The 18,203-nt window shown below is 43.1% G+C and overlaps 1 non-coding gene across 1 annotated transcript; it reads left to right on the top strand.

Moving 5' to 3' along the window:
* Window positions 1-9,852: 9,852 nt before the first annotated feature.
* Window positions 9,853-9,924, top strand: TRNAC-GCA (transfer RNA cysteine (anticodon GCA)). The gene has a single exon. It is a non-coding gene; the product is annotated as a tRNA-Cys (tRNA).
* The last annotated feature ends 8,279 nt before the right edge of the window (window positions 9,925-18,203 follow it).

Below are 18,203 nucleotides of genomic sequence, written 5' to 3'. Positions count from 1 at the left end.
GTCGGTCACCGAAGGAGACATTGGGTGCCTCTTGGCATTGGCAGGTCAGTATAAACCCCAGACAGGTTTCTGCCATAAGCTGTATGAGGTCGCTGAAGAACCGCAGAGCAGGGCTCCTCACTTGCTTTGCGCAGGGCATTTCATTCATTCATGCAAGCACACCATAGAGTTAGTAAAGGACAGCAGAAAACGTGTTCGCTAGGAGAACAGAGAGCTATAGCTCCAAGCATCCTTACCTTGCCCTGAAGTATCCCAGATGAGCTCCCAAGATGAAAGGTTGTTGCTGAATGACACAAAGACGCCAGGATTCTTGGCCTCCAAAGGAGAAGAATTCAATCTGGGGCCAGAGACGAGGCTTGATCACTCAGAGCTTTTGTGTAATAAAGTTTTATTACAGTATAAAGGAGATAGAGAAAGCTTCTGACATAGGCATCAGAAGGTGGTAGAAAGAATACCCTCTTGCTAGTCTTAGCCATGGAGTTATATACTCTCTAATTAGTTATTACAGTGAATCAAAAGAATGTCTGGACATTGTAAAGACCTCACTAGACCTACTCCCATAATTTACACCTTAAGATAACAGGATTAGCCAGAAGTTTTTTCCAGAGACATCCTCAAGCAGGATACATGATCATTATATAATCCTAAGGAATGTAGAGAGACAAAAAAAGTTTGTCCTTTCCTCCTCCTTGAGAACTCCAGACCCCTCTCTTCTTGGGGACCCCTGGACTTCTTATCAGTCTGCCTAGGAATCGACTCTCTCAGTGTTGGCAAGTTGCATTTTGAACACGCACACTGGGTAATATCATCGTACCTTAGGATCCAAGGTTGGGTATGTTTTCTTTCTTCTAAAGCTTATTGATGAATTTTCTTTTTCATAAACACCAGTGACTCACAGCTTTATTGTAAGCTAGGTATGTTATTTAGTTGGTTATATGCTTACAGATACTTGGTATAAAAGATAGAACATAATTTTCTGTTCCTTATATTCCATATGAATCACCAAAACTGGTTTTTAAGTTCTAGATGACACATAGTTCATATTCTTTCAAGCTGAGACATATTCTTCATAACTGTTTTAAAATTTTTGTTAATTGGAGGATAATTGCTTTACAATACTATTAGTTTTTGCCATACATCAACATGAATCAGCCATAAGCATACATATGTTCCCTCCCTCTTGAACACCCTCCCTCCCCTTCCCACCCCTGTAGGTTGTCACAGGGCACTGGGGTTTGAGCTCCTTGTGTGGTACAGCAAATTCCCACTGGCTATCTATTATAACCATTTTTTTAAACTGTTTATTTGCTATTGGCTGTATAGCCAATTAATTATGTTTATTTTCTATTAGAGTATAACCATTAACAATGTTGTGAAGGTTTCAGATGGACAGCAAAGGGATTCAGCCATACATATACATGTATTCATTTTCCCCCAAGCTCCCCTCCCATCCAGGCTGCCACATAATACTTAGCAGAGTTCCCTCTGCAATACAGTAGGTCCTTGTTGATAACCTTTTTTTCTTCCCATTTGCACAGTTAGTTCATTTATTTTAGAAGCATGAAATCAGTTCAGTTCCAAAAAGTTTCCTGAGCTTTTTCCTAAATGGCTACTTTCTGCCAAACACAAGATGTTTCCTCATGAACAAACCATCCTGATAAGCTCTCTGGACAAATACAGGAAGTGTGACATTTAGTTCAGTCTCTCTATATGACGGATAATGCTCTAAGTTATGAAAAAGAAGGTGTACTCACTTAACCCAGAATAAATGTCTGCCTCACCCTTACTACCACTGTATTACTCACAGTGATAAATCTCACCTTGAAACATTGTCTTCATTAAATTAATAAGTGAGAAAATGAATCACCAAAAAATTTTCATCTACTGCATAATTTACGGTATTACAAATAAATTAAATGTTCTCTGTGCCTCAGGTACATGAATCTCAAACACAAAATAGCAAATCTTTCTTCTTTTGACTCAGGTTCATATTTGAAGTAATAACCATTGGGATTCTATGAATAACTTTTGCCCAAAAGTGTTCACCCAGAAGAATACAGAAATTACTTTTCCCATTAAAAGTTCTGTGAAGGATGATTTCATGTCCTTCCTCCAGTCATTATTAAAAATAACTAATTTAAATTTTAATAAAATGACTTTGAAATCTAATTTGCCAAAGACTCTAAAGAGAATGAAGACATATTCAACTGTGAATGAGGAAATCTAACGAGAAGTTATTCATCTGGGCAACCAACCATCAGACACAAGACCTGTCGTTGGCTTCAACTGTCAGTCCCACCCTGAGAAGAAGATGAAAGGACTTCCCTGGTGGTCCAGTGGCTAAGACTCCACACTCCCAATGCAGAAGGCCCTGGTTCTATCCCTGGTCAGGGAACTACATCCTACAAGCCACTTGGTGCAGCCAAAGAAAAGGGGTTGTGGGGGAGAAGTCTTAGAGAACTGAGAGCTTAACCTCTGGGTCTACCTACCTAGATAGGTCTACCTCTCTCCTCAGGTAGATAGTGTCAGGATTAGGCTATCAGACACCCAGTTAGTGCCACAGCCGCTTAGTGGGGAGGAATCCCCACACCTCTGTTGCTGAAACTGTCATGAGTTTGGAAGTAGTGAGGGAGTAAAAGAGACACAGGAGGAAGAACTGAGCTTCCTGACCCAATTCCTGACCAACAGAGGCTGTAAGATAATAAATTTGTGCTGTTTAAGCTGCTAAGTTTGTGATAGTTTGTTAACCATTGATGGAAAACGAATACACTCTAATCCTTACAGTAATGACCCAGATAATCATGATGATGTGATCACTAATCTAGAGCCAGACATCTTGGAATGTGAAGTCAAGTGGGCCTTAGAAAGCATCACTACGAACAAAGCTAGTGGAGGTGATGGAATTCCAGTTGAGCTGTTTCAAATCCTGAAAGATGATGCTGTGAAAGTGCTACACTCAATATGCCAGCAAATTTGGAAAACTCAGCAGTGGCCACAGGACTGGAAAAGGTCAGTTTTCATTCCAATCCCAAAGAAAGGCAATGCCAAAGAATGCTCAAACTACTGCACAATTGCACTCATCTCACATGCTAGTAAAGTAATGCTCAAAATTCTCCAAGCCAGGCTTCAGTAATATGTGAACCGTGAACTTCCTGATGTTCAAGCTGGTTTTAGAAAAGAGCAGAGGAACCAGAGATCAAATTGCCAACATACGCTGGATCATGGAAAAAGCAAGAGAGTTCCAGAAAAACATCTATTTCTGCTTTCTTGACTATGCCAAAGCCTTTGACTGTGTGGATCACAAGAAACTGTGGAAAATTCTGAAAGAGATGGGAATACCAGACCACCTAACCTGCCTCTTGAGAAACCTGTATGCAGGTCAGGAAGCAACAGTTAGAACTGGACATGGAACAACAGACTGGTTCTAAATAGGAAAAGGAGTACGTCAAGGCTGTATATTATCACCCTGCTTATTTAACTTCTATGCAGAGTACATCATGAGAAACGCTGGACTGGAAGAAACAGAAGCTGGAATCAAGATTGCCAGGAGAAATATCAATAACCTCAGATATGCAGATGACACCACCCTTATGGCAGAAAGTGAAGAGGAGCTAAAAAGCCTCTTGATGCAAGTGAAAGTGGAGAGTGAAACAGTTGGCTTAAAGCTCAACATTCAGAAAACTAAGATCATTGCATCTGGTCCTATCGCTTCATGGGAAGTAGATGGGAAAACAGTGGAAACACTGTCAGACATTATTTTTGGGGGGCTCCAAAATCACTGCAGATGGTGACTGCAGCCATGAAATTAAAACGTTTACTCCTTGGAAGAAAAATTATGACTAACCTAGATAGTATATTCAAAAGCAGAGACATTACTTTGCCGACTAAGGTCTGTCTAGTCAAGGCTATGGTTTTTCCTGTGGTCATGTATGGATGTGAGAATTGGACTGTGAAGAAGGCTGAGCACCGAAGAATTGATGCTTTTGAACTGTGGTGTTGGAGAAGACTCTTGAGAGTCCCTGGGAGTGCAAGGAGATCCAACCAGTCCATTCTGAAGGAGATCAGCCCTGGGATTTCTTTGGAAGGAATGATGCTCAAGCTGAAACTCCAGTACTTTGGCCACCTCATGTGAAGAGTTGACTCATTGGAAAAGACTCTGCTGCTGGGAGGGATTGGTGCCAGGAGGAGAAGGGGACGACAGAGGATGAGATGGCTGGATGGCATCACGGACTCGATGGACGTGAGTCTTATGGAATTCCGGGAGATGGTGATGGACAGGGAGGCCTGGCATGCTGTGATTCATGGGGTCGCAAGGAGTTGGACACGACTGAGCGACTGAACTGAACTGAACTGATGTACTATTAATATTCCCATTTTACAGATAAGAAAAATGAGGCACAGGAAAATTGAATAACTTGCCCAAGTTTTTAATAATTTGCCCAAGTGTTTTGTTTTGTTTTTTAATATGTGTGCTCAGTGGCGTCCAACTCTTTGCAGCACGATGGACTGCAGTTCTCCAGGCTTCTCTGTCAGTGGGATTCTCCAGGCAAGAATATTAGAGTGGGTTGTCATTTCCCTCTTCAGGGAATCTTCCCAAACCAGGAATCCTAAACTGAGTCTCCTGCATTGACAGGTGGATTCTTTACCCTTGAGCCCCCTGGGAAGCCCCCTATACAAGTTGTAGTGAGGTTTCAATTTCAACAGTCAAGATCCTGAGATCTTTATCCACCCAGATCCCTCCAGTGGATGTCCCGAGCTCAAATGCTACAAAACAAACTCCCAAAAAGCTGTAAATAAAAAGACACAGCATAGAGTGGTAGGAGAGATCTGTATTTCATGTACCTTACCAATGATTAGTATCAAGAACATATTCAGAAATTTGACAAATCAAAAGCAGAGAAAGGGAGAGAGAGAGAGAGAAATAACCCACTAGAAAATTGAAGAGAAGGAATTCCTGGTGTCCAGTGGCTAGAACTCAGCACTTTCACTGCTGTGATCCAGGTTCAATCCCTGGTCAGGGAACTGAGCTCCCACAGGCTGTGGCTCTGCTAGGAGAACAACCGGGTCCTAATGTGCCATAAAACCCACTCATTATAAGTGGGCAATGCAGTGAGCTCACAGAGTTGTGCAACCATCACCACAATCCAGTTTTGAAGCATTTTTTCACCCCAAAAATGTCCCTTATGACCTTGTACAGTAAATAGTCATTTCTATCCTCAGCCCCCAACAACCACTAACCTACCAAGTGTCTCTCTAGATTTGCCTTTCCTGGGCATTTCAGATAGATGGAACCACACAATACGTGGTCTTATGCATCTGGCTTCTTTTGCTTCGTGTAACATTTTTGATATAATATCTTTGACGTTCATCCATGTTATAATGTGTATTCATAGTTTTTTTTCTTTTTATGCCTGAGTAATATTCCATTGTATGGATCAATCACGTTTTCCTCATCCGCTTATCAGTTGATGGACACTTACATTGCTTCCAGCCTTTGTCTTTCATCAATAATACTGCTATGAATAATCACATGCAAATCCTCTTGTGGATACATATTTTCTGGGTGGAAGATACCTAGAAGAGGAATTGCTGGGTCATATAGTGAATTTACTTGTAACTGGCTAACTGTTTCCCAAAATGCTTAAAAATAAAGGCTTAATGAAATCAAGCCATGCCCACGGGGCAACCCAAGACGGGCGGGTCATGGTGGAGAGGTCTGACAGAATGTGGTCCACCGGAGAAGGGAATGGCAAACCACTTCAGTATTCTTGCCTTGAGAACCCCATGAACAGTAGGAAAAGGTAAAATGATAGGATACTGAAAGAGGAACTCCCCAGGTCAGTAGGTGCCCAATATGCTACTGGAGATCAATGGAGAAATCACTCCAGAAAGAATGAAGTGATGGAGCCAAAGCAAAAACAATACCCAGTTGTGGATGTGACTGGTGATAGAAGCAAGGTCCGATGCTGTAAAGAGCAATATTACATAGGAACCTGGAATGTCAGGTCCATGAATCAAGGCAAATTGGAAGTGGTCAAACAAGAGATGGCAAGAGTGAACGTCGACATTCTAGGAAACAACAAACTAAAATGGACTGGAATGGGTGAATTTAACTCAGATGACCATTATATCTACTACTGCAGGCAGGAATCCCTCAGAAGAAATGGAGTAGCCATCATGGTCAACAAAAGAGTCTGAAATGCAGTACTTGGGTGCAATCTCAAAAACGACAGAATGACCTCTGTTCATCTCCAAGGCAAACCATTCAATATGACAGTTATCCAAGTCTATGCCCCAACCAGTGACACTGAAGAAGCTGAAGTTGAACGGTTCTATAAAGACCTGCAAGACCTTTTAGAACTAACACCCAAAAAAGATGTCCTTTTCATTATAGGGGACTGGAATGCAAAAGTAGGAAGTCAAGAAACACCTGGAGTAACAGGCAAATTTGGCCTTGGAATGCAGAATGAAGCAGGGCAAAGACTAGTAGAGTTTTGCGAAGAAAATGCACTGGTCATAGCAAATACCCTCTTCCAACAACACAAGAGAAGACTCTACACATGGACATCACCAGATGGTCAACACCGAAATCAGATTGATTATATTCTTTGCAGCCAAAGATGGAGAAGCTCTATACAGTCAACAAAAACAAGACCAGGAGCTGACTGTGGCTCCAATCATGAACTCCTTGTTGCCAAATTCAGACTTAAATTGAAGAAAGTAGGGAAAACCACTAAACCATTCAGGTATGACCTAAATCAAATCCCTTATGATTATACAGTGGAAGTGAGAAATAGATTTAAGGGCCTAGATCAATAGATAGAGTGCCTGAGGAACTATGGAATGAGGTTCATGACATTGTACAGGAGACAGGGATCAAGACCATCCCCATGGAAAAGAAATGCAAAATGGCTGTCTGGGGAGGCCTTAAAATAGCTGTGAAAAGAAGAGAGGCGAAAAGCAAAGGAGAAAAGGAAAGATATAAGCATCTGAATGCAGAGTTCCAAAGAATAACAAGAAGAAATAAGAAAGCCTTCTTCAGCAATCAATGCACAGAAATAGAGGAAAACAACAGAATGGGAAAGACTAGAGATCTCTTCAAGAAAACTGAGATACTAAGGGAACATATCATGCAAGGATGGGCTCAATAAAGGACAGAAATGGTATGGACCTAACAGAAGCAGAAGATATTAAAAAGAGGTGGCAAGAATACACAGAAGAACTGTACAAAAAGGTCTTCATGACCCAGATAATCATGATGGTGTGATCAGTCATCTAGAGCCAGACATCCTGGAATGTGAAGTCAAGTGGGCCTTAGAAAGCATCGCTACAAACAAAGCTAGTGGAGGTGATGGAATTCCAGTTGAGCTATTTCAAATCCTGAAAGATGATGCTGTGAAAGTGCTACACTCAATATGCCAGCAAATTTGGAAAACTCAGCAGTGGCCACAGGACTGGAAAAGGTCAGTTTTCATTCCAATCCCAAAGAAAGGCAATGCCAAAGAATGCTCAAACTACCGCACAATTGCACTCATCTCACACGCTAGTAAAATAATGCTCAAAATTCTCCAAGCTGGTTTTAGAAAAGGCAGAGGAACCAGAGATCAAATTGCCAACATCCACTGGATCATGGAAAAAGCAAGAGAGTTCCAGAAAAACATCTATTTCTGCTTTATTGACTATGCCAAAGCCTTTGACTGTGTGGATCACAAGAAACTGTGGAAAATTCTGAAAGAGATGGGAATACCAGACCACCTAACCTGCCTCTTGAGAAATCTGTATGCAGGTCAGGAAGCAACAGTTAGAACTGGACATGGAACAACAGACTGGTTCTAAATAGGAAAAGGAGTATGTCAAGGCTGTATATTGTCACCCTGCTTATTTAACTTATATGCAGAGTACATCATGAGAAACGCTGGGCTGGAAGAAACACAAACTGGAATCAAGATTGCCTGGAGAAATATCAATAACCTCAGATATGCAGATGACACCACCCTTATGGCAGAAAGTGAAGAGGAGCTAAAAAGCCTCTTGATGCAAGTGAAAGAGGAGAGTTAAAAAGTTGGCTTAAAGCTCAACATTCAGAAAACGAAGATCATGGCATCTGGTCCCATCACTTCATGGCAAATAGATGGGGAAACAGTGGAAACACTGTCAGACATTATTTTGGGGGGCTCCAAAATCACTGCAGATGGTGACTGCAGCCATGAAATTAAAAGACGCTTACTCCTTGGAAGACAAGTTATGACCAACCTAGATAGCATATTCGAAAGCAGAGACATTACTTTGCCGACTAAGGTCTGTCTAGTCAAGGCTATGGTTTCTCCTGTGGTCATGTATGGATGTGAGAGTTGGACTGTAAAGAAGGCTGAGCGCCGAAGAATTGATACTTTTGAGCTGTGGTGTTGGAGAAGACTCTTGAGAGTCCCTTGGACTGCAAGGAGATCCAACCAGTCCATTCTGAAGATCAGCCCTGGGATTTCTTTGGAAGGAATGATGCTAAAGCTGAAACTCCAGTACTTTGGCCACCTCATGGGAAGAGTTGACTCATTGGAAAAGACTCTGCTGCTGGGAGGAATTGGGGGCAGGAGGAGAAGGGGACGACAGAGGATGAGACGGCTAGATGGCATCACGGACTCGATGGATGTGAGTCTGAGTGAACTCCGGGAGTTGGTGATGGATGGGAGGCCTGGCATGCTGCGATTCATGGGGCCGCAAAGAATCGGACACGACTGAGCGACTGAACTGAACTGAACTGTATCTGCCTTCTGCACCTCCTCCTATCTCTATGAATGAATTAATTATTTTGACTGAGTTGCACAGCTTGTGGGATCAGCAGTGAAAGTGTGGAGTCCTAACCACTGGTCTGCCAGGGAATTCTTTCTTCCATCTCTTTTAATCTAGAATTGACTCTGTCTTCCCAATATTTTCACGACATTTGCTTTCTAAGATGCCCAATCAGTTGTATAATCTCCCTCATTCTAGATCTGCCTTTTTGTGATGCTGTTTAATTTATCCCTTCTACTTCTAGGAACTGGAAATAAGACCCAAGACTTGATTCAAGTTCACATTATTTGGCAAGTGATAGTACATACATCATATTGTATCTCATCAGGAGGCACACAATGTCTGATTGTCCTACTGTTAGTGGTCATGAAATTGACCTTTGGGTTGGGATGGTAAAAGCCAGATCTCTCCATTTTAGATACTTTTGTCCTTGGCAGTCAGCAAGTAATCTGTAGCATAATTCTATGCCTATTGCCAAAAAATTAAGAGGGAGAAGGTGTTTTAGAAAACTTACAAAATATTAAGACACAAGTTGACAATTAAAATTTTAAATATAATGTTTTGAAGATAATATGTATACTTATCATCTAGAATTAATTAAGCAGTACAGTCAAGTACTCATTTGGCCATGAATTTTCTGGAAACCAAAAACAATAAAGCAAAGATATTAACTAACAACTCTCACTTCCAAATAGAGTAAGGCACATATATTCCTCCATAAATGCAAACTAGACTCCAGCAGGAACTTCTCAAAGGATGCTTATATAAATATGCTCAATAAGGTAGTGGATAATTATTCAAATAGTGTGAAAATCTGGACATTTGTGTACCTTGACTGAAGAACCAGCCTTCTGTATTTGAAAAGAAAGTCTTCCCCCATCAGTCACCCAATTTTGTGAAACAGACCCTAAATGGTAAGATAAGAAAGAACATCCATTATTTCTGCTAGATCAATTATAGCAGCACTAGAAATTAGTCAAATGGCAGATTAGCCAAAGAGCATTGTTTGGAGCACAGCATCCTCCTATAAGGATATTTTTAAAGGAACTATGATTATACACAGCTTCCCTGGTAGCTCAGTTGGTAAAGAATCTGCCTGCAATGCAGAAGACCCAGGTTCAATCCCTGGGTTGGGAAGATCCCCTGGAGAAGGAAGTGGCAGCCCACTCCAGTATTCTTGCCTGGGAAATGCCATGGACAGAGGAGCCTGGCAGGCTACATCCATGTGGTCACAAGAGTCTGACACGGCTTAGTGACACCACCATGATTATCCACACATGCACATATCCAAACACACAGCCTGAGTCAGAACATTATTCTCTAATCACTTAACACAACACAATCCAATAACTTAGAGACCCTAGAAAAAGAGATAAACATAATTACATCCACAAATCTTTTTTCCTTTCTCTTTCTCTCATCAGATGTCATGAGCAAACTTCTGGCAAGGGCTGAACTGCCATCAATTTGTAGTGACAAATGACTAAAATGCCAGTCTTCTGTGTTGTTGAATGGAGGAAAATACATATGCTTTAGATCCCAGACATCCAGATGGCACATTTGAAAGTGTTGGGAAAATTTAGGAACCTGGTTTATATCCTTGCCAGAGAATCAGAGCAGCCTACATTCCTAGGGAAGAAACAGTGTATTTTTTTTTTCTCAAAATACAACTTTGGATCATAAAGAAAAAAATCTTGCCTACCATTCCAGTTCTACTAGGATGAAGCTATTAGTGACTGCACTCGCCCACTGACAGTACACCCTGAGGGGAACTAGTACGGAGGAAAACAGGAAGCATTCTGTGCTTTGAATATACTGATCTCTAGATAGATAAAATACTTATCCAAGGAAAATTTTCAGTGACCCCAGATTCCTGAATCTTCCCATATGTAGAAAAGCACTAAAATCATTAACTTGAGTTGTTTGTTCTTTGGGATTAGCAATAATCTTTTTATGCTTAACTATGTTTTTCCCAGAAAAAAAAAATCATCTATATCCTGACTCCTCTCTCACCTCTTCAGAAAAATTTCTCAGAGCTATCTGAGAGCCTGTGTCCTGAGATACAGCCCTCAGTACGGTGCGTGAGAGCATAAGTTGCTTCGGTTGCGTCTGGCTCTTTGCAACCCTGTGGACCGCAGACTGCCAGGCTCCTCTGTGCACGAGATTCTAAATACTGGAGTGGGTTGCCATGCCCTCCTCCAGGGGATCTTCCTAATCCAGGAATTGAACCCACGTCTCATCTGTCTCCTACCTTGGCAGGCAGTTTCTCTACCCCTGAGTAAAACTTAATTCACAACTTTTACATCATGTGTTTTTATTTCAGCCAACAGAATCTACCCATAAAGTTTTTTTTAAGTACTTGTTGATAAATCTGTATCATAAAACACAGAAGAAGTTGCTTTGTCTTTTAAACTATTTAATGTCTTCAGACCTTAGAAAACTACCTTAATTCCAACACCTTTTTTTTTTTTCTTTTTGGCTGGTCTGCACAGCTTATAGGATCTTAGTTCCCAGACAAGGGATGGAACACGTGCCCTCTGCAGTGGAAACTGCCAAGTCTTAACCACTGGACCACCACGAAAGTCCCTTAGTTTCAATTCTTGTATCTAGCAATCAAGTAATCCTGGGCAAGTTACTCATGTATCAGAGTTTCTCCTTCCACATCAGGGACAACACCTATCAGAGTTGTTTTGAGAAAAGAAAATAATGTAAATAAAAGCGCTGAGGCACACTGTGGGTGCTTCATAGACATGGCAGCTACTCCTGCAACTGAACGGTAGTCCAAGTTCAGTGTCCCCCAGCCCCCTCCTCCAGCGCCTTTCTGCAGGCTGACTGAAGAGCAGGTGCAGTGGGAAGGAACACCAAAGGAAAGACAGAAGCTCTTTGTTAATAGCTAAGCAAAGCCCCTAACATAAATTCTGTTAATAGCAGGCCTGGAGAAGGGCTTAGGCCTAAGGGTAGAGAGTGCACTTCCTGCTGCTTTCTCCAAAAGGTGAAGTACACACACACACACATACACACACACACACACGCTTTTGACCTTCCCTTTAGTCTGGGGCTTGGGCAGGAACTCCTACAGCCAGAAGTCATGGAGGAAGGGGAGCTCAAGCATGGAACCCCACCTGCTAGGAAAACCTGCTTCAGTGGGATGTGAGGCTCATGCTCAAATTGGTCCTCCTCTTCCCAGGGATGTCTGATGCTCCAACACCGGGCAGGGTGGGGACGGGAGGCTAGGTAAGGGGAGAAGAGCTCTATCCTCGTGGTCCCTCTGACCACTGGCACTTCTGATGACTTCAAAGCCCCCAGGTTCTCAGTATAATCTGTGTCCTAGTGGGTTTATCAGAATGATTTGGCAGCAGGATGTGTTAAGTGTTTGCGAATGGAAATAATCAGTACACTTGTTTCCAAGGTTGAGCCTTGTTTTATAAACACAAAAACTGTGGCAGAGGTCTCCCTCCGTTCCTCAAGGAGTGTACCAAGAGTATTTGGGGATAGATGAGGCTCGGTTGTGTGAGATCCCATACTCGGCAGCATTTGGCATCCCTCATCCTGAGACACTAAATGCCAGGTGTGCCTCCCATGCTCCATGACCACCATAAATAGCCCCCATGTGGCTCCAAATGTCCCTGGCAGGGAGCCCCACACCTGACTGAGAGTCTCTGGCTGGTCAGATGGCTTGCTGGTAAGAGTTAATCAATGGCTGTCATTCCTTCTTTCCACCCATAAATTTGAGATTTGCTGTTGTTGTTTAGTCCCTAAGTCCTGTCCAACTCTGGGACCCCATGGACTGTAGCCCGCTAGGCTTCTCTGTCCATGGGATTTCCCAGGCAAGAATTCTGGAATGGGTTGCCACTTCCTCCTCCAGGAGATCTTCCCAACCTAGGGATCAAACCAGTGTCTCCTGCATTGGCAGGCAGGTTCTTTACCACTGAACCACCAGGGAGGCCCCCATAAAGTTGTGATTAAACAAGCCAAATGGTTTTATGGTATTGGTCCATGTGTCAGAGAGAATAAATTCATTTACATAATAGTTTCACATATTTAGGTCAAATAAGGCACTTACTGTAGTGCTGAGCAAATTGTGAGCACTCTACAAATAGCTACAATTTTTAGCTTTTTTATTATGATATATTAGTTAAAAGGGAAATCAGAAGAAGCAATATTTTATACCATTTTGAACTTTAATTTCACCTGAGCATATTTATAGTACTTTTCCAATTCTTATATCAGCTCTCTGATCTCCTTAAGACTCAATTTCTTTGCCTATGAGTAGGAATGATGTTCTTGCCTGGAGAGTCCTAGGGACGGGGGAGCCTGGTGGGCTTCCGTCTATGGGGTCGCACAGAGACGGACACAACTGAAGCGACTTAGCAGCAGCAGCAGCAGGAACGATAGTATTGATACTATGAGCTTGGTATGAGGCTTAAATGTGACAGTGTTTGTGAAGTATTGGTGAGTGATAGCAATTAAGCAGGGGACTTCCCAGCGGGCTCAGCGGTAAAGAACCCGCCTGCCTAATGCAGGAGATGTGGGTTCAATCCCCGGGTCAGGAAGATCCCCTGGAGAAGGAAATGGCAACCCACTCCAGTATTCTTGCCTATAAAATCCTATGAACAGAGGAGCCTGGCAAGCTACAGTCCATGGGGGTCGAAAAAGAGTCCAACATACCTTAGCAACTAAATAGCAGCAGCAGTAACTAAATTAAAAAAAAAATTTTTTTTTGGTTATTTTAACAGATTGATGAAGAAAATTGGGGGTGGGGGACAGAGGAGGGAGGTCTCAGATATCTTCTCAAATCGCTGTGTAATCTAACCCCAAACATTAATGGGCATACTGGGCTTCCCTGATGCCTCAGTGGGTATAAGAATCTGCTTACAATGCAGGAGACGTGGGTTCAATCCCTGGGTGGGGAAGATCCCCTGGAGGAGGAAATGGCAACCCTCTAGTATTCTTGCCGGAAGAATCCTTTAGATAGAGAAGCCTGGCAGGCTACAGTCCATACGGTCGAGAAGAGTCAGACACGACTGTAGAAGCTAACACACACACACACAGCGTATACACTATTCACCTGGGAGTCTTATTAAAACGCAACAGGTTGGGGCTTGGAGGGGCCCTGAGATTCTGCATCTAAGACGCTCCCAGGAAGAGACTTTAGAATCTGGACCGATCTGGGTTTTCACCCATCATGCAGGAAGCAAAGAACTCTGCACCTTCAAACTGTAGTGTCTTTACCTGTAAGATAAAACTGCTAACTACTCTGTATTTACTGAAAGTGAAAGTGAAAGTGAAGTCGCTCAGTCGTGTCTGACTCTTTGTGACCCCATGGACTGTAGCCTATCAGGCTCCTCCCTCCATGGGATTTTCCAGGCAAGAGTACTGGAGTGGGTTGCCATTTCCTTCTCCAGGGGATCTTCCCGACCCAGGGATCGAACCCTGGTCTCCTGCATTCCAGGCAGACACTTTAACCTCTGAGCCACCAGGGAAGTCTGTGTACGGATTAAATGAGCTATAGCTCAGGTAAAACACTCAGCACATATATGTAGCAGAGCCTGTGTTCTGTGCTTAATGTGTGTGTGTGTGTGTGCTCCTTCTGTTGTTGTGTGTGTGTGTGTGTGTGTGTGTGTGCTCCTTCCGTCGTGTCTGACTCTTTGCAACCCCGTGACTGTATCCCACCAGGCTCCTCTGTCCGTGAGATTCTCCAGGCAAGAATACTGGAGTGGGTTGCCAGGCCCTTCTCCAGGTGATCTTCCCCACCCAGGGATCAAATCTGTGACTCTTGCACCTCCTGCACTGGCAGACAGATTCTTTACCACAAGCACCACCTGGAAGCCTCTGTATGCTTAATAACTGATAGCTATTATTACATCAAGCAATCTAGGCTGTTTCCAGATTGTCTAAAATCTTTTTACTATACAAAATGGAATCCTCTGCCAGAAACACTGGCTGGAAAGTTTACTCATGGGATTGAAAAGATGTCTACTTCTCCTTCGCATTTTTATCATCATTATCTTACTATTTGGGTTAAGAACAGTCAGACACACTTTTGAAAAGCAACAATATTGAGGGACCGAACATACTTATAAAGGAAAATGATCACTTTTAATTTGATCTGAAATACCTACCTCAGGAATTCCCTGGCAGTCCAGTGGTCAGGACTTGGTGCTTTCACTGCCGAGGGCGACGGTTCAGTCCCTAGACGAGGAACTAAGATCCCACAGGCTGTTGGCATAGCCAAAAATATAAAATAAAATATCTGTCTCAAACTGAAATTAATTTTTTTTAATGGCTTAAGTGGTTTAAAGTGCCAAACTTTTCCCCCAAAAAAAACCTAGCCCTTTAAATCTACATGAAAATATACAGTGTGATTAGCTCGTGACAATAAATTCACTTGGCCAGATGGTTTCCATTTGGTGCAGGCAAGCATTCTCTGAGTAATGGGCCCCAGGAAAGCAATCTCCACCCCACGCTTCCTGTGGCTGAGACTTATAGGGGCGAGTGTGCATCCCAGTGCCTGAATTTCCTAACATGATTAAGCAAGCTAATGAGGGCCCGGTTGGTCATCACATTTGTTCCAGATCCGAAGTTCTAAGCGCACAGCAGTAAGAGGTGTACGTGTTCAAGCAGGACTAGCCAGAAACATAGATCAGGAGAACTCTCATGTTTCGATGTTAACGGAGGCCATGCTGGTCACGCCAACCAGCACCACTTACTTCTTCAGACGAGTGACCAAGAAAAGGATTGAAAACTGTGGCCCTAGGATTTTGTTTGGCTTGGTTTGGTGTTCTAAAATCGTCCCTTTGTAAACACATCTTATGAAAGCCTCTGAGGGAGTTGAGAGGTTGGGATTTTTCCTTGCTTCCCTTCCTATCTCGTCACAAAAGAGGAAGTTAATCATCAGGCGATGAATTCCCAGGTGGCTCAGTGGTAAAAAATCCGCCTGCCAGCGGGAGACGTGGGTTCAATCCCTCAGTCAGGAGGATCTCCTGATGGAGGAAATAGCAACCCACTCCAGTATTCCTGCCTGGGAAATCCCATGGACAAAGGAGCCTGGTGGGCTACAGTTCATGGGATTGAATAAGAATTGGACACAACTTAGCAACTAAAAAACGACAGGAAAAGTTAGATCACTCCTCTGAGACATGTAATTAGTAGAGCAAATGATCTCAGGATGTTCAGGAAAGGAAATCACAGGGGAGGATCTGGTTGTTCTGGCATCATTACACACGAGTATGTAAGAGAGGTCAGAAAATCAGCTGCTGAATCGGGCCATGGTCATTGTAGCAGAATAGTCTCCCTAGCATGACTGAGTTGGAAGTTTTATGACTATCATATAGGGAATTATTCTCCTATGTGGAGGTGCAGAAAGATTAACACACCTGCCCTGTTAGGAGGGTCGACTCAGACCAGGAGTGGAGAATTCCTTGCCGACAGTGACTGAAGTGGAGAATAGGATCGAGTTTCCGTCTTTCTTTGAAGATGGGAATCACTTACACATGACTGACTATAGGTTCAGGAGGAGAAGCTGGAAATACACAAGAGGATGATAGTTGATATATAGGTAGGAGGTAGGGTTTCCCCAGTGGCTCAGCAGATTAAGAATCTGCCCATAATGCAGGAGACACAGGAGACGTGGGTTCGATCCCTGGGTGGAGAAGATCTCCTACAGGAGGAAATGGCAACCCACTCCACTATTTTTGCCTGGAAATTTCCATGGACAGAAGAGCCTGGTGGGCTACAGTCCATGGGGCCACAAAGAGTCAGACACAATTGAGCACAAGGCACAAAGCAAGCAAGGAAGGAGATAAGAGGTCACGGGATCCAGAACATGAGTGGAGGGTGCACACCTTCTGTTGTGAAAGAAGGAAATACGAATGAGTATAAATATCCCAACCTTGTACACACAAGAGTAGAGTGTTTACATTTCTTTGGGTGTCTGTATTTGGCTGGAAAGTTAGATCTGAGACTGCAGGGCAAGGAGCTGAAGGGTAGGATGACAGGATTGCCTGGGTTTTTGTTTTTTTTTTTTTTTTGCTCTGTCGTGTCCAACTCTTTGCAACCCCATGGACTGTAGCCCACCAGGCTCCTCTGTCCAGGGCAAGAATACTGGAGTGGGTTGCCATTTCCTCCTCCAGGGAGGACTAACCTATAAGATTACAAAAGTGGTTGATTGGTTTAATATCAGCCTGTAACAATGTTTGGATACTGTGCGGTGGGGGTTGTTGAGGGAGTTGGGAGTTCTGGTTTTTGTTTTGGTTTTTGGCTACACAGCATTGCTTGCAGGATCTCAGTTCTCTGACCAGGGATTGTACCTGGGCCACTGAGGTGAAAACCCAAAATCCTAACCACTAAGCCACCACAGAATTCGCAGGATGATATAGTTTGTAATCCACAGATTTCTTCATAGGAGGAACAAAATGACCTTAAATATAAAGGTACAGGAGATTTTCTGAGCAATTTTTGTAGCTAGCTCTTCGGAAGGTAAAATTTCAGTCTGAAGTTTTGCTGGGAGGGAAAAAAAAAAGTAGGCTTAAACCTAGGGAGAGGGTATATGCAGTCCCAAAGCAGAGGCATGGATCTTGTTCCTCCAGAGTTCAAACATTTGTGAAATGACAGAACAACTCCCTCTGACTTCTGGTCTATTATCTTTTTATTATACTTGTTTCCTGACAGCCTCTGTTGCAAACACCCTCTCTGCCCATGGAAGGAAATTCAGAAGCCAAGGTCATTCCCTGAAGCGTTTGTCCCAATAACCTTTCTGAATCATACACCCGGCTCTCCAATGTTACTAATCAGACATTTAAAAATCCTTTCGAGACAGAAGAGGCTGTTGGGTCTCATGGCAGAGTGACCTTGACTTTCAGTTCAACAAATACCAGGACATAAACAGTATACAGAGCAGACTTAACAAGTATACCCAGAAACTCATGAGCTAGGCCTGACTCTGAAGATACAGTCATTTTCAAGGTCACAGTTTCAACACAGAAAAAAAACGCATTGAATTAAACAGATTCCAAGTTTTAGTTAGTGTTATTGGTCCCTACTCTCTGGAACGGGCTGAGCACGCTGTAAATTATTCAGGGGCTTTGATGAGTTATACCCGTTACCATAATGAGATTCTGCCTACCGTGCCATGTCCAGATCATGCTCCATTTATTCTAATAAGAGGGCACTCCCACCCGGGCTAAGGCCCCCTGTCCCTGGAGAAATTTTTCTGTATGTAGATAAAAATCCATCTAGAAAACAGGGTCCCTGCGTGTTCAGTCTCGCCGAGCCTGTTGATGGCTTTATCCATTTCTACCACCGGGTGGCGCCCGCGGACCTCGAAAGGCGCTGCGCAGGGGTACTGCTGAATCCCAGCCTCCGCGAACTCGAACGTGGGGGTGTTAGAGCGCCCCCCGCCCATTTCAGCAAGGTGA

This window comes from Ovis canadensis, chromosome 23 (assembly GCF_042477335.2).
Source record: "Ovis canadensis isolate MfBH-ARS-UI-01 breed Bighorn chromosome 23, ARS-UI_OviCan_v2, whole genome shotgun sequence".
Taxonomy (NCBI): domain Eukaryota; kingdom Metazoa; phylum Chordata; class Mammalia; order Artiodactyla; family Bovidae; genus Ovis; species Ovis canadensis.
The sequence above is the reverse complement of the archived record's forward strand: the minus strand, read 5'-3'. Positions and strand labels throughout refer to the sequence as shown.